This window comes from Coturnix japonica, chromosome Z (assembly GCF_001577835.2).
Source record: "Coturnix japonica isolate 7356 chromosome Z, Coturnix japonica 2.1, whole genome shotgun sequence".
Taxonomy (NCBI): domain Eukaryota; kingdom Metazoa; phylum Chordata; class Aves; order Galliformes; family Phasianidae; genus Coturnix; species Coturnix japonica.
Genome location: NC_029547.1, coordinates 29,327,468 through 29,343,270, shown reverse-complemented (window position 1 = coordinate 29,343,270; position 15,803 = coordinate 29,327,468). Strand labels below are relative to the sequence as shown.

General features: G+C 35.4%; 1 protein-coding gene and 1 long non-coding RNA gene across 11 annotated transcripts in view; one reads left to right on the top strand and one right to left on the bottom strand.

Annotated features, from left to right (window-relative positions):
• The window catches only part of BNC2 (basonuclin 2), a 370,614-nt gene that overhangs the window by 112,715 nt on the left and 242,096 nt on the right, over positions 1-15,803 (top strand). The window lies entirely within an intron of this gene.
• LOC107306155 overlaps positions 7,377-15,803 on the bottom strand; it is a 58,427-nt gene continuing 50,000 nt past the window's right edge. The window contains exons 5-6 of one of the 4 annotated variants that reach the window (XR_001552023.2): positions 14,003-14,132; positions 7,377-11,397 (exon numbers count right to left, since the gene is read on the bottom strand). This is a non-coding gene — a long non-coding RNA (uncharacterized LOC107306155). Of the gene's footprint in view, positions 11,607-12,789; positions 13,057-14,002; positions 14,133-15,803 lie in introns of those variants that run through there. The other 3 variants (XR_001552020.2, XR_001552022.2, XR_001552021.2) reach the window with 3 other exon arrangements.

Sequence of the window (15,803 nt, the reverse complement as noted above, 5' to 3'; positions counted from 1 at the left end):
TGATAAAGCATGCCTGAATACTGGCCGTAAAACAGTAATTGAATTAAAATATATATATATATTTATATATCAGAAAACTTTAAAGCCAAGAAAGACTCCTAGCAGATAGTTAATAACCAATAGCAGTTGTCTGTGGAGCACAGTTTAAGCTATATAGCTCAGGATAGGATAAAGGCATTTGAATAGGAAATATTTTGATATATCCTGTAGAGGGACCCTGATTACTGCTGATACAGTACGCTGGTATAGAATGTCATCACCATAAGGCAAATAAGCAACGCCGTTCGCTTTCTCATTCTTGAAAGTAAAGACAAAAGTTCATTCCTGGTAGAGATGCACATTTCAGAAAAAAGCTGCTTGGCATTAAGAAGTGCAAACTGCTACTGCAGCGCTCACAGGGCTTGTCAGCTGTGTGTGTCTGTGATACACAGCATATCTGGTTGTGTGGGTGTTGAGCAACAGAGTGGAAAGCAGTTATTCAAATTGCTTGCCGTATTCTTTTATTAAGAAGTGAGATTAAATTTTTGGGGTGGAGAAAAGGTTCTTTCCAATGTCAGCCACAAAAGAGTTAACGCAACTAGATCCAGATAACGATCAATTGATAAATGACGATTGAACCGCATAGATAGCATTAGACTGCCAGTTTAGTATTAGACCTTTTTCAACAGATTTAGCCTCTGTTGTTTCTGGAATGCTAGGAAATATTAGGCACTGATAAAGAAAGGAAACAAAACTAAATAAAGAGCATCACTATGTGTGTGTGTGTGGCGGGGGGGTGGGGGGGTCAGATAATTTAGGACAGCCAGCTTGTTAGATCAAACCAAACATTTGTGCACGTAAGACAGGCTGTTCAGGCTTTGTTCTCTGTTTAAAAAATACTGTTTAAAATGTGCTAATCCTTGCTTGTTTTCTGAATTTTGTACAATGCTGAACGTGCGTGGTCATGCTGCGTTCGGTAGGAGAGGGGAGAAGTAACGTGCTAAATGACTAAACGTGTGGTAGGTGCTGTATCAGTGTGTATCGTTCCGTTGCAGTACACACGGTAGCACTGCAAAGGTGGTGATTTCAAGCAGGTTTATTTCTTAAAAGTCCGTACTTAACGCATTTTGGTGCTGCGTTAATCTCCTTGTCATATTTTGTTTGTTTATCATGTGCTAAACATACTCAGTCCAAATATGCTGTCATCATGCTCTAAAGAGGAGGGTAAGTTCTTTAGTTCTTTTGCTACATGCGTTTCTACTCTCCTCTTTTCAGATAATATTTTGTCTTATATTTCTAGTTTGTTAAGACTGTTACAACATATTGTCTCGTGCAGGCTACAAGCACACACTGTGTGCAAGTGTAGCTGCAAATTTGTTTCTAAGTGCCAGTTGTTCTTTCTAAATCATTGAAATTTTGACTATTGATTTCTGTTACCTATTTTCCTCTATTTGTTTGATAATTATATTTGATCCATCTCCTGGAAATGTAAGTATTTTTATTTTTTTTTCCTATTATTTAAGAACAGTTGTTTTCATGATAACAAATAGCATGAAGTTATTAAATGTACGTAACTTGCAGGCAAAGTTTGGCATGGTTTGAAAGAACTGCTTAATGAAACTTTTCCAGTTATACATAGTAATACTACGGACATTTCTTCTTCAAAGTTTGAAGTATAGTGCTGGCTCGCTACACGTTTTGTTAGAAGCAAACAAACCCTTAGCCCCATCAGTTTTCCCTGTAGCTGTAATTTAATATCTGGCAGGTTTTTTAGTACAAAGATTGGAACATGGCAAGAAGAAAGATTCAGAACAAAACAAAACCTTGTTATCACTCCCCATTCTTATCCCTTAACTCATACTGTACAGCTCTCTGCATACTATAGGAGTGAATATCTCTTCACAGAATGAAAGGAATCTACTTCATCGTTGCAGGGGAATGTATATTTGCTAGAAATTTTAGGATTTATTGTATAGGGCTGAGACATTAATAGCAAGTGTGACAGTATTTATTTTTAGATTCTTGAGAGAACAGGAGCGCAGGAAAATGGCATCTCCACATTCCAGAGCAAATTTACCTTTTGGTGGAGTGATAGGAGAAGAGCAATAGTCTCCTAAATTACCTGTCAGAAGTTTATGACGTGACCACTTGACTGCATTGTTTTGCCTATGCACCTTTTTTCAATATAAAAGAGTGTGGTGCGCTTGGAAGAGGTCATCCCATTCTGTATACAGAAGAATGTCTGATAACCTCAGAGGGCATAAATCTTAACTTTTAAAAAAGAGTGCTTCTTTAGGTCACTTTGATCAGTGACAGGTCGAGAATGAGCAGAAACCCTCAGATTCTCTTCCATGCTCATCTAGTTAAGTCCAGGGCACCCACTGCCCATACTGGTTCTGGCAAGGAGCTGTTAATGACAGAAAAGAAGGCCTGGATGTGATTGATTAAAAAAGACAGGCTTTTATAATTTTCTGCTTTCTTAAATGTTTTGTGCATTTGTCAGAATAAGCAACACCGTCTTTCTTCTCCCAGTTACCTTAAGGGCTGTAATGTTCCAAAATACTTTTAAAGTGATTTCAGAAATGCAACCATAGGAGAAACCCACAGTGACACAAAATACCAGAGCCGTGTACCTATTTTTGTTGAGAAAGAAGTATGCTTACCCATTTCAAATAGAAAGAAGCTTTTTTTTCTTTTTTCTCCGTGTGAGAGTGAAAAAGCAGTATATCAGAATTATAAATGGATCTGTGCGTCATTATATAGTAATTTAGGATTCACTCAATGATGTAACAAAATTAACAGCATAATTTCATTGTGTAACTGTATCTTATTAAAGAACAACTGTCTGACATTCTCTTACAGTTGCTTTATTTAACTTCATGCAAATATTATTAGTAGTGACATTTCTCTATTGTACATTAGATTCTCTCATTAGCATGATGTGTTAGTTATCACCAGAGAAATCACTTCTAGATAGGTGAGGGGGAAACCAAGAAAACTAAAAATTAAATCAATGATGTATATTAATATAGACGCGTCTGTTCATGAGAGATATGGTACAGTAAATTCAACTTCTTTTCCTTGCATAAATGCATGCTTATTCCAATGAAAACGAAATAATACTTATAATTTGTGTGGTATGCATTAATGCTGCTGGAAATACTACATTGCATGCAGTGTGCACTGCCTATTTTGAGCTGTGCTTGTATTCTACAATCTGATATTTCCTAACATTGATGCAGACATAAGCATGTAAGCTGTTTATTCAACCTGTATTTAAAGATAGGAGTGTAGGGAAATGTCTAACGGATTGAAGGAGAAAGCTTCTTTAAGGTTCCTTTTTTGATGGTCATAAAGATTGTAAGCAATTTTGCCATTTATTGTGTAATTAAATGCTTTACTGTAGCATGTAACTATTTATTTTATATAGGTGTACATGCAAAAAGAGATCAAACATAACAGAACAGCAGGCTACAGCGCCATACATTGATTTATTGTGAACATTTGAGGAGGAAGTTTAATGCTGATAAAATGTGTTTTGTCATTTACAGTAGTTAGCAATCTCCTTTGTCAGTGGTCATCAACAAACACAATCTGTTTATTCAATATGTATATTTCTTATCACACCATTTTAAAGATAAGCTGACCCCAGTATTTTTTGTTGTTGTTTGTGAATAAGTTGATGTGCAAGTACGAATCCAGGTGGTTTATCAGGTTGTATGGGCTTATTTCAGGTATCTGCTTTAATTTTGGCGGGTATTTTGTCAAAGCATAGTTTAGTGGTATGATAGTTCATTTCCCCTTAGCAAATGAATAGTTTTTGCATTGAGAATTTTGTGGTGCTTCTGATGTGCCTCGGAATAGAGGCATTAGAAATTCCTGTACATGACAAAGGCACGGGATGTTTCATGTGGCGTGTGGAGCTTGACACACAAGAACATGCAGAAGCATCTGCGTGGCTGTGTGTATGGTACATGGTTAAAAGGAAAAGAATTCCTCTCAAACCTTCTCTTACTGTATTCATTATTTCCAGGAGAACTAAGACACAGAAAAATATTTCCAGTTTCTATCTATTGCACATATACACATTCAGTGTTGGAACATATTTGTTCCGTTGTATCTTTTAGTTGATGACGTGCTAAAAACGCTGTCAGACCTTTGCTTAACTTTGAGATGTGCGTGCACAAAACTGTAAAATCTGTGTGAAGCTTTGAGGCTTATATTAAAGCACATGCTCAAATATATTGTGCAGTAATCACCATTGCTTGATGTTTTTAAATGTATAGTTTTTCTGTGTTCTTTACTTTGTATTTTAGTAGTTACTTTTTCATGTGTAGTTTTATGTGGATTTGATTAATGTAGTGACAGAACAGATTTGGTATATAACAGCAGCAAAGTCTCTTGCTCTTATGTCAGGGTTAAGAGCCAAGGCAAATCTTCCCTAACTAATTAGATGCTGAGTAAGGCATCTTAGTGAAGTTGGGGCAAAAGTGAATGGGTCACAGCTGAGGCAAGATTGCAGGGACTGTAGTGATAGTGAAAGCATTCACATTTGCCAGGTCACTGTGACACTGTGCTGATTGCAAAGGAACACTCTGTGCACTGATAGAGAACTGCCGTCATAAAGTACAATCAGAAACAAAAGCTTTTACTTTTTACTAGAAGTGTTCAAAACACATGCTGTGTCTAGCTTTCTTTGCTCAGTTATTCTTCTGAAACAGCAGTGTGGGGATGTGTGCCTGTGTCAGAGAATTTGCCTTGTAGACTAATGGTTCTTTGCAGTTGAGAATTTGCAAACTTGGGGTTCCTAGTATACCCAGGAGGGGATAAATGATACTGCCTCCAGAAAGAGAAGGCTGAAACACAGGAGATTGGAAAAAAAGGGTTACATCGTTGCCGACTCTGAATTTTTCAGTTCAGAAAGAGAATCACTAATGCAGCTTTTTCCTATAGTTCAGGGAATACAGTCACAAATTTCAGTATCTAGATTAACTATAGTTAAGGGTTTAAACTTTTGCCCAGCTAGTCTGTGGATGGGGATAGTCTTAAAAAGCAGGTTTATTAAATGAAGGTATGTTTGCTTATTTACAGTTTTTAAGTGATGAAAAATGCATACTTTAGCTAATCATCAGTCTGTCTAACAGCTATCCAAAATAAGAGACTGTACATCACACTGTGGATAAGCATCTGTTGCTTTGTTGCTGCTCACCCCACTCATTATAGTAATGCCTCCTTTCCCTTCCTGAAATATTTGACAATGGTTTTCTCAATAATTTTCCTTCACTGACAGAGAAAAAAATGCCAGTTGTAAGGCAGTTGTTTTGTCATAGACATTTTGTCTTAGAGAGGCCATCTCTTTCGGAGGGGAGGGAGGGGGATGCTGGGGAGTCATCTCAGAATTGCTTTGATCAGTGTGAACTTGCCAACAATGTACCATTGATGCCATTCTGACTCTCTTGGGAAGCCATTGCATCCCCATCCTCTACCAATGATGCGTATCTGTGCACTTGTGCAAAGGAAAGACGAGAGCGTCATCTGCCACTTACAGAGCACTGGAGTTCAGAAGAGAAAATGACACGATTACGAGCCTGCTATTCCTTCCCGTGCGCAACACAGAAGTCAATGAGCCTTTCTTAGAAAGTGAATAATAAGTGATGCTGTAGGAAGCTTTATGGAAAGTGAGAAAAATTGTTCTGGTGTTGTCATTGAAGCTGAAATGTACTGTCCCTGGCAGGTAAACTTACTGTGATGTTTGAGATGATGTTTGTCTGGAAATAGACGACAACAAATATCTCAGTGGAGATCAGTGCTGCAGTCTGTGGATACTGGCATATGTCACTCGTAGAAGAATTTGAGAGGTGTAGTAAATACCTCTGTTTTCTGTGATATGTCCTGCGACTGGTGCTGAAAAGAGCTTTGATTGCTCTAATTTTTCTCAATAGTTTTGAAAAAAGATCAGTGAGACACAACTGATGAACACATTTGGTGTTGTGGTTGTTCTTTTTTAATTTTATTTAGCCAGAATTCCAGGGAGGAAGATAGGCTGCCTGGCTCCATGCATACGTGTATTCGCTCCATGAACTCTGTGGTGTATTTCCTAAAGATTGGTGACTGTACAATGGAATACTTCTGGCTTTGAACAGGTTGAATGAAAATGTCATACAGTGTAGTTCTTTTGAGATGAACAATTCAACATTTGGAGTGTGCCACTGAGAGGAAAGCAGAATATAAAGGCTCATATCCTCTCTGTGATCCAAATGTATATTTTCCATTCATGTCATTGGAGGCCCTGTCATGCATCAAGGACATCATATAGTTCAGGTACGGAATTACAGATAGTAGTATATTAGCCTTCAGAGTAAGCTGTAATTAGGAGCTCAATTCTCTAAGCCTTCTGTATGCGTGTAAGTTTTATGAAACTAAATGTGCAGGTATTTACAAGAGAAGATTCTACAGCTGTAAGGAAAGTTGCTCTTGTGTGTTTTAATCTTTTCTATTATTTAGGCTGCAAGAAGATGAACATCATAAGAAAGAAAGAAAAGAAAAAAAAAAAAAAAAGAAAAAAGTTTTGACATTGCACTTTCTTAAACCTGCCTTTCTGTTTTATCACAGAAATTAAAATGGGTTCTCTTTAAAGGTCTTTGGTTGTCTCAGCTTTTAGGCACTGTAGGCCTGTGCAGGATTTTATGTATGAATTACTGGAAGCTCAGTATTTCATGGTTTCACTTGGAAGCCAAGCAAAATTATGGTTGCTTGTAGTTTGCCTCGGAAGTTTTGCTGTTTTGTTTTGTTTGTTTGTTTGTTTAGCCAGAAATCCAAAAATGAATGAAATTTAGAAAGTGTAAAGTAACATAAGATTGAATTAGAAGAGGAATATTTACAGGAGTCCTTGCATTTAGTGTGGTTTTATTTAGGAACTGCCAACATTTCAATAGCAAAAGTAGCACCACAGTCAGAGAGAAGGTATTTTCATCATTAGGGTAGCATTTTAAAAAGAATTCTCATTTACATTAAATATATATATATATATATGTCTTCCCAAAGTTTATTATCTTTTTTGTTTTCCTTTTAAAAGAAAATATCAAAACCCAAACAATTCTGAAGATTTATTGCCAGATCTTTTAATGCAGATTCATTTCCTTTTAGCGTATTCATTGTCACTTGCCTGCATAGAGTACAAGACACTGTGTACTGTACTGCAGTTTTATTGCTGCTTTCAGAGGGATGTCTTGTGAGATGTTACGGCTTCTGCTGAAGTACAACAGCAAAATGTCATTTTATGATAGATCATTATTGATATCCTTTATTTATTTATGCTTTTCCTCATTTTTCTTTCCTTTCTGTTTTTCTTGCTCTTTATATATGTATAGAAACTAGTTTAAAAAAACAAACAAACAAAAATTAAAAAAAAAAACCAACAAAAATCCTCTTCTTGGTAGTAATTGAATAATTAAAGCAGTCTTGATGATATAAGGCACCATATAAAGAGCTGAGGGGTAGAGAAGAGAAGCATCCCTTCCAAGAGTGGCTGAATGTAGGTGCTGACATGCAAAGACTTCAGTGTTTTGCATTTCAGTGTGCCTGTATGCAAGAGTATGATAAGAATGTGTGATGCTTTGGCTTACCACATGGAAGGTGCTGAAAAGCATCTCAATTTGATCTCTGCGTTGCGCAGTTTCTGAACCAAGACATTGCTATAATTTAAAAAACAGTTTGCAGTGTATTTGCATTCCAGTATTTCTAGTATGGTCTTTGTGAACATCTGACAAAACAATAAAAATCAAGAAAGATGGGGGAATAAAATTTGTAATATGATTAAAAACTTTTTTTTAAACTTTTTTTACTTTTTCTTTTATTTATTTCCAACAGAAATAGTAGACAAAAAATAATCAGCTTGGACATCAGTTTGTTGTTTTAAAGCAATTAGAACTACAAACCTCTATCACTGTGCTCAGATTCTGTTCTTAATTAAAATTATCCCAAGTAATTTTTACTGATAGTTATGATCTAGAACTTAAATTTTATGACAACCTGTGAAATAGCTTTCACAGTCATATAGTCTTCTTAGAATTGGTACCAACTGTATTTCTGAGTAGTGGATATTGGAGCTTTCACAGTTTCTGTCATAACTTTCAGTGGCTGTTCTCTGAGCAGTTTGATAAGAATGTCTGAAATAGATGTCTTAGGAGGGAGGAAGGTACAAGCTAATGAAGAGTATGCGAGGAAAAAAATAATTACTTCCAGCTGGCTTTTTATAATAAAACTACTATTAAAATGAGGAGGTCCATTAGCAAGACTTTAATTATATATTTTCTTACATTTCTAAATAAACATCATAGTCTTTAGAAAAATAAGCCTTTAATGAGTTAAGCGTGACGGCCGTCTCTATCCAGGGAAAAGTATAAAGAAGTACCAACTCATCTACCCTGCCTTAATGCCCCACAGCAGTTGACATTGCTGGAATGCCTCCTGCAGCTGGTGGCATATGACTGTCATTTGCAGGCAGGATATACGGAGAGTTTACACAATGGAGGCATTCATGAAAGTGTTCCTCATCTGGGACTCCTGCAAGCTCTCATTTTATTGACCCTGTCAGAATTTAACTGGTATGCTGTCAAATTATGTGTTGCTTTATCTAATATTAGTTTTTCTTTTAAATTAGAATGCACAGAAGATGAGGTTCTAAAAATCAGGTACAGAAAGGAAAAGCATCTTCTATTTTACTGCTTCTAAATGAAGAAAAATTAGTAGCTGTTCAAGAACTTTATGATTTGTAGTACAGTCTGCAAAGATTCCATTTCTTGTTCAAGATTAAATAATGTGATTTATTTAGAGAGTTTTTTTCGGTTTCTTTCTTTCTTTCTTCCTTTTTAACATTCAAAGCCCTAAACAAAAATTCATTTTCTAAATTATCATATACCTCAAGTATAACTGTATACAAACAGTTTTATAAAACAGCTCTCTCTTTAATTGCTGGTGTCCTTAAAGATAGCAAGAGAGTTGCTGTCTATGCAGGCTTCCCCAAAAAGAGCTTTATTCATAACCTTTCTTATATCTTTGTGCATAAAGACACAAAGAAGTGTCTGATCTTCAATGGTTTTTATAATGATCTACAAACAATATAATAATCTGAAAGGTGATTGATGATTGCAAATATGTTCTTTGTATCACAGATTAATTACTTATTAATTCAACAGTTGAAGACATGACCTCTCCAAAGCCATAATTTGCATTAAAAAAAGTGTATGCACAGCATCATTGATATCAGGGAGAAAACTGGTTACACCATCAGACAGCATACCAAAACACTGACTTCATGCAAGTGGAGTACACTGCAAGAAGAGCACCTTACACAGTCTGCTACACTTTTTAACAGATCCTTCTGTCAACCAGTAGGTTGCTGATGCAACACAAATGATCAGTTCAGAAAGGGTAGGGAGAGGGATTAAGAAAGAATGTTCAGATTCTTTTGAAAAAATAAATTTTAATCCTCATTTCTGCTAGAAACCAAGCCTCTCAACTCTCCAACATATTTTGGTTCCTGTACAGGAAGAAAGGTGTAGCATCTGTCTGTGTGACAGGAGATCTCACTGCCATAAATTTTACTTACTATGTTTTCCATCGTTCTTCTTCTTTAAAAAAAAAAAAAAATAAATAAATTTAAAAAATGGTTAAAATATTGATAGCTGAACAGTAAGCATTGCCTTGTCTAAAGAAATGTATATGGATGATTGTGCTTGTTGTATGCCATTTATAATTTCTCTTTTCTTCCCATTTTGGTTCCATCTTTACATTCTCTTCAAAGTACAAAATAAATCATTTTGAATGTGAAAGACAAAAAAATTAAAAGAGAATATTACTGCAGTATTTTGTGAATTCTCCTGAAGTGTCTCTTGAAAACCAACTGAGATGCTGGATCTGAGATATTGGTGTAAATAAGAAAGACAATGGAAGCATTTTAATTGACTTGGAATTGTGCGCTGGTTGTTGGATTCCTGATGAATGTCAAACTTACCTGATAACTGATTTAAGATAATTTCAATTTTTTTTTTCCATTGTCAAGTGTTGTTAGAGGAAGTCAGATCATAGGTATACATATATATACATATATGTATATTTATATATATGTGTGTACATCAGCATATATATAGGTCAAAAACGAGGTATCTCAAAATATTGCACTTAGAGAAAAGATTCCTGTTGAAAAGCAGTACTTTACAACACTAGCAAATTAATTAATTTCAAGTGCTTAGCCCAGTTCTCAATGAAATCAATAAAAGCATGAATCAGAAAACTGGTCTGGGGGCTTTTCCTACATTCTCCTTAGGAAGAGGTAATTCTTACTTTGCTTGTGTTGTGATGGAGCAGAGCAAAAGTACACTTAAAGTGAAGGAAGCAAAATTTCTGGAAGGGTTTGTAACATTAAAGCTTTAGTTACAAATAATGCAAAATTTATAGGCACGTGGCCTCTAAAATCCAGGTTCTTCAAAATTTTAATTATGTATTTACAAGAAGGTATGTTAACTGTTAAAAAAAAAAACAAAACAACAATTATGACAACAGTGACTCAGGTAAAATAGTTGCAGGCTTTTTTCTTTTTTTTTTTTTTTCACAAAAATGTGCTTTTCATTAATCTTTATCTTCATTAATGAAATCTTTCAGAAGGGAATGAAATTAAGTGATTTACCTTATAGCAGAAGGTCCAGTGCTCTTAGAAAGTAGTACAACATCACAGTTCCCAAGCCAAAGCTAACCCCACTTTAAACATCTTTAGTTAGTATTTAAGCATGTTTTGCATGAAAGTTGCTTAGATATTAAATTTTGTTTTTCTGTTATTCCTCTTCTGCTTTTTACTAATGTTGGGAAGCTATGAGTTGGGTGTGAAAATGTTTCTGCATATGCCTTGCATATGCAGTTTTGTAATTGCAAAGTTGAAATTTGTTTTTCCCAAAATAGACCTATGGAAATAACATTTTCTATGATTTATCAATTTACAGTTTTAAAGGCTTTTTTAATAATACCAAGATCAAATAAAATTTTTCTAGTATGTAAAGTACACAAAGTGTGGTAATACGTGAAGTGCACGAAGGAAAGTCATAGGCATAAGACTGATTTAAATGTTTATTAATTTTTTTTTTCTTCTTATTTTCTGAGCCTCTCCCTTCCATGCCCCATCCCCATCACTTCTAAAATTCAGAAGTGGTCAGGTGTGGAGTTTTGATTCTATACTCTAACTTGCATATGCATGTTTATACACCCACAAACTGTAAAAAGAAAGCTGAGTAAATGTGGCTTCGGGGGAAAGAAAGGAGTGGTGGGCGCAGATACCAGCTGGAGCTTGATGCACGCGTTCTCTTCTGTGGCACCATTTTGTTGTTGATGTGGGAATGTAGCTAAACAGTGGCTGCAGATGCTTCTCTAAATAAGAATCCACATAAATTCCAGCTGTGAACTTGTGATTCATCCTTCCTTGCACAAAAGATATGTTTCCATATGTCCCATTATGTTCCATATTTGATTTTTATCACACACTGTGTGCCAGTCTAAATCTCATCTACTTGCTTTTTATGCATCCTGTAAACCTTTTTGTCATCCCTCTTTGAATTAGGCTCATAATGCACCTCAGCCTCCATGAAAAAAAAAACAAAGAAAAAAAACAAAAAAAAAACCCCTCATTAAAATAATAGAGCATCCTATAAATAATTTTTTAATGAATCAAGGAAATGAATAATATATCTGTGTAACCACCCTAGCACAGAATCTGTACACATACAGAGAACCATGGTAGAAATACTAGAAGTATTTCTCTTGTTTCTACCTCTACCATCCTTAAAATATCTGAGTTCTTAATATTTTTACCTTAAAAATATATGTATCTTACTTTACCTACTCTAAAAAGATTCTTGTGATTTTATCTGTAATCTTCTCAGGTATTTAGTGTACCTAGCTTCTCTTCATATTTTTAAGAATATAATTCATTGATCAAAGGATAAATACCCTCATTTTGAATTATGAATACTCTTCATTGTTAAACCATGTATGCTCTGAGACTGACAAAACAATTGCAAAACTGTCTCTGTTTTCACGATTCTAATTATCTTTTTAATTATCATTAGTTGGTTTTTTTTTCTTTTCTTTTTTTCTCTTTTTTTCTTTTTTTTCCCCCACATTATTCTTATCTGGTACATTGCCTAGATTAGAATTCAGGATATATTTTTTCTGCTAATATAAGTGTAGGTGCAGGAAGTGACATCTAGAAATGTAGATGCTCTTGGCCTCTGGAGCATACAAAAATACAGAGTTAAGAGTATTTAAAAAACAGTAAAGATTTTCCAAAGGCTAGCTGAATTGTGCTGTAGGTTTTTGAGCTGGCTTATTATCATACAGTTACAAGATACACAATTGCTACCTCCTAACTTGAGAGGACTATGGCCACCAGTCAGCTCTGTTGGAAACGTAGTGTTGCTGAAGCTTTGCAGTAAGTTTTACGTATGATGGATGTCGCTGACTGTCATGAGACTACTCAAAACATGAGGCAGACGTGAACATTGCATTAGACAGCTGTGGTCTACAAAGTAACTGTCTTAGGATAAAATCTCAGAGGTTGCTATAATTATTGAAGTAATGATGAAAGTACTAAATTTGGTCATTGGCTTTTGCAAGTTAATGAAGCTAATGCTTCTATTTCCAGTGCAAATTTAAAATGGCAGATCAGGAATAGGATGAACGCTTGTGGTCTGTAGAAGTGGAATTGCAGCAGAAGTGCAGATGATGCAGCAGATGACCGAAAAAAAGTACTACAGCAATACAGTTTTTGAAACAGGGTTTATCAAAGCAAAGATTGACATCTACTATAAAAAAGCTTCACTTGGCTGAGTGCAGAATTATGTGCAGAGTTAGTCTTCGGTGTCTTTGTTTAATGTGTTGGGACTAGATGGGGAATCTAGTGAAAATTAGACTATTCACAACTGAAATTCTCCACGCAAGTCAGATACCAACATCATACCAACAATTTTCAACAGAACAGGTAGTTAATTTGTTTGCATTTTAAGCTGAAGATCATCATGTTATAGATTTCTGTGAGAAGAAAAAGGGAGAGCATCTCGTTAAAATGATGGGTAACTGGGGCCTGTTCTCAGCGGTGTCAGCGGTAAAATTGAGTTGAATCACTGGTCACTGTCAAATTGCAATCAAAATGCAGATAAGTTTAGAATAAACATAATAAGGTGTTGGTGTGCTTCCAGAACTGTCTAGATGACTTTAACTGGAGAAGAGACTGGAGATTAACAGCTTGTTTTACAGCTGAGATAGATATTTCAAATCAAGTGACTGGTGCTGCTTGTAACGAAGCATCTGTAAAGAGTGTCCATATGACGTTGGTATTTTGTGTTCAAGAAATTCAATGTCAACACAGCTGTGACTTACCATTTTTAGCAACCTCTTAACTGGGAATTAGATAAAATACCTTTAATTTGGGCATGAGGTTAGGGGAGAGTACTGGGATGGGAGTATAATTTCAAGTGCTATTAATTTTCACAAAATAACATTTGTGTGCTTTGTCTTGCCAGACAGTCTACAATGCTTTTCCTCATTTCTCGTGCCAGGTTGTTTTTATATTATCATTTCCTTCTCTGCAATGTTTATCTTTTCTGAAAATGGTGAAATGTAAGCTGTTGCAGAGTGGGTGGGTGGCACACATTTGCACAGTAACTCCTAAAACACAGAGCAAGCATTTTATTTGGGTTTAGAAAACCACTGAGAGAACTTAATGCAGCTGCTCTCTTGGCATCAAAGTGAAACATGTAAAAATCTCACTTTCTATTTTAAATAACCTTAGGGCTGTTGAGTCAGATATTTCCGGGTTGACATGTTTTGCACATGAGTGACAGTGGCATTGAGTATATATAGTAAATCTTAATGTTCCACTGAATCTCTTCACTCTTTTATGAGCTTCACAGAGTACTCATCCTTAACAAAATGTCAAGTTAAAACATGTCACTTTACCGTAGTTGAAATTACTTACTTGTTTTTAATCAAAGAAGCAACTCTTAATGGGCTGTTTTACTGTAGGCAGTCAGGAAAGGAGCTTTCCAGTTTAGCAGCAAGTAGTTCTTCAGACCCATTATTTGCTGTCAGTTCTACTTCTCATCCATCTATGTAGAAAGAGATACATGATTAAAATCTCAGGATGCTGAATCAGGATGCCGGTGCTGCCTATCATACACCAACTAGAATTAGTATTTTTAAGAAAAATTAAGACATTATTAATGCATGGCTTTCAGTTCCATTAGGCTGTTGTCCAGTGGTTCCTAGGAACTTTGCAATATTAGAGATCTCTGTCAGCAGCAAAACTAGTCTTGCTGATAATTAAGATAATTTATAGTAGAGCACATCTTTGATTCTAGCTTTCTCAATCTCAAGGTGAGGCTAAGATGAGCAGTGTCTTATAGTCTGTATAAACTTTGTATCCTATGAGGTGAAGTAAAAAGCTTTCTCAAGGCTCTCAGAAGCTCAAGAAAGACAATTTTAGTGAACTCAGTCCATATTCTTTTTATTCAGTTGAAAACCCTCCTCTCAGCTATGCTGCGTGTACTGTATATTGATCTTGAAAGACTAGTCATTGTCTCAAAGATCGCAACAACACTGTTATCTAGATTGTTGTATTCTCTGTTTCTTGAGGATGATTTGCTACCTGTTAACTGGAGAAAAAAAGAAAAAGAATAAAGACTGGGGTTTCTTCTAAAAGAAAATGTTAACCATGTTTCTCCTCACCAACAAGTGCTTCAGATTTGGAGTTGTTTCTTGTCAGTGAAGTGCTCTGGAGCGTTCTGCTGATTCAGGTATGATGGGCGATCTCATTCAGTTTGATGTTTTTAAGTGTAGAAATGTAATTTTGAGGATGACATTTTAATTTTGTTCATAGTTGCCTTTTGGAGCTTTTATTATTTTTGAGGGCTTATCTCAGCACCTGATAGGAACATGTAAAGTCTTCCAGAAATTCTCTTAACTTCAAAGTTGAATGCGATCCCTCTCAGTACCGTGAAGCACTTAAATAACTAAAGTCTGTTTTAAAAGTAAATAGGAAAATTGAGACTTTAAACTCTGTTGTTGTTACTATACTGAAATATTTACAATCACAGCTCCAAAAAGCTGCATACCTTTCTCCTAACTAAAAGAAAAAAAAAATACACTGAAAGATTGTTCTTTTCAGGGTAATGCATGCTTATCATTGTATGTTACAGAAAAAATGGTCTCATTCTTCTTTTTTTCTGGTAACTAACAGTGTGCACTGTTTATTATATTATTGAAATAATATAACTTTACAAGGCTGGGTTCCAGTTTGGAGTCATGACTTGAAAATGGTGATTCGACTTGTTCTTTATCTGAGACAAGGACTCTTCCTGAGGCAAGTTCGGAAGTACTGTTAATATAACTCCTACAGTTTTTGCATAAGTTGATTGTTCATTGCTAGATATCTTTAAAAATCATTCACAATACAGGCTGTATATGATGCTTTTTCTTTTTCATACAAAAAGTTCCATGAAAGTATGCGATTAGGTAGAGCTAGAAATTAGTTCATAGTGACCAATGCATTTGCAATATTAAATTAAATGTTCGAGTATGCATTTGCTTTGGGGTTTTTTGGTGTTTTAACTTTGTTATTTTGAATATCCTGCTTCTTTAGACTCTCCATCCTAGATCACTATCCAAAGATTTCAGCTGAAACTTCATTTATTTACATCACTTTAATTTGCTTTTATGTTTATTTTACTAGTACAATTTGTTTTCTCCCATCAGTCAGCAAACACTTGAGCTCCTTATGG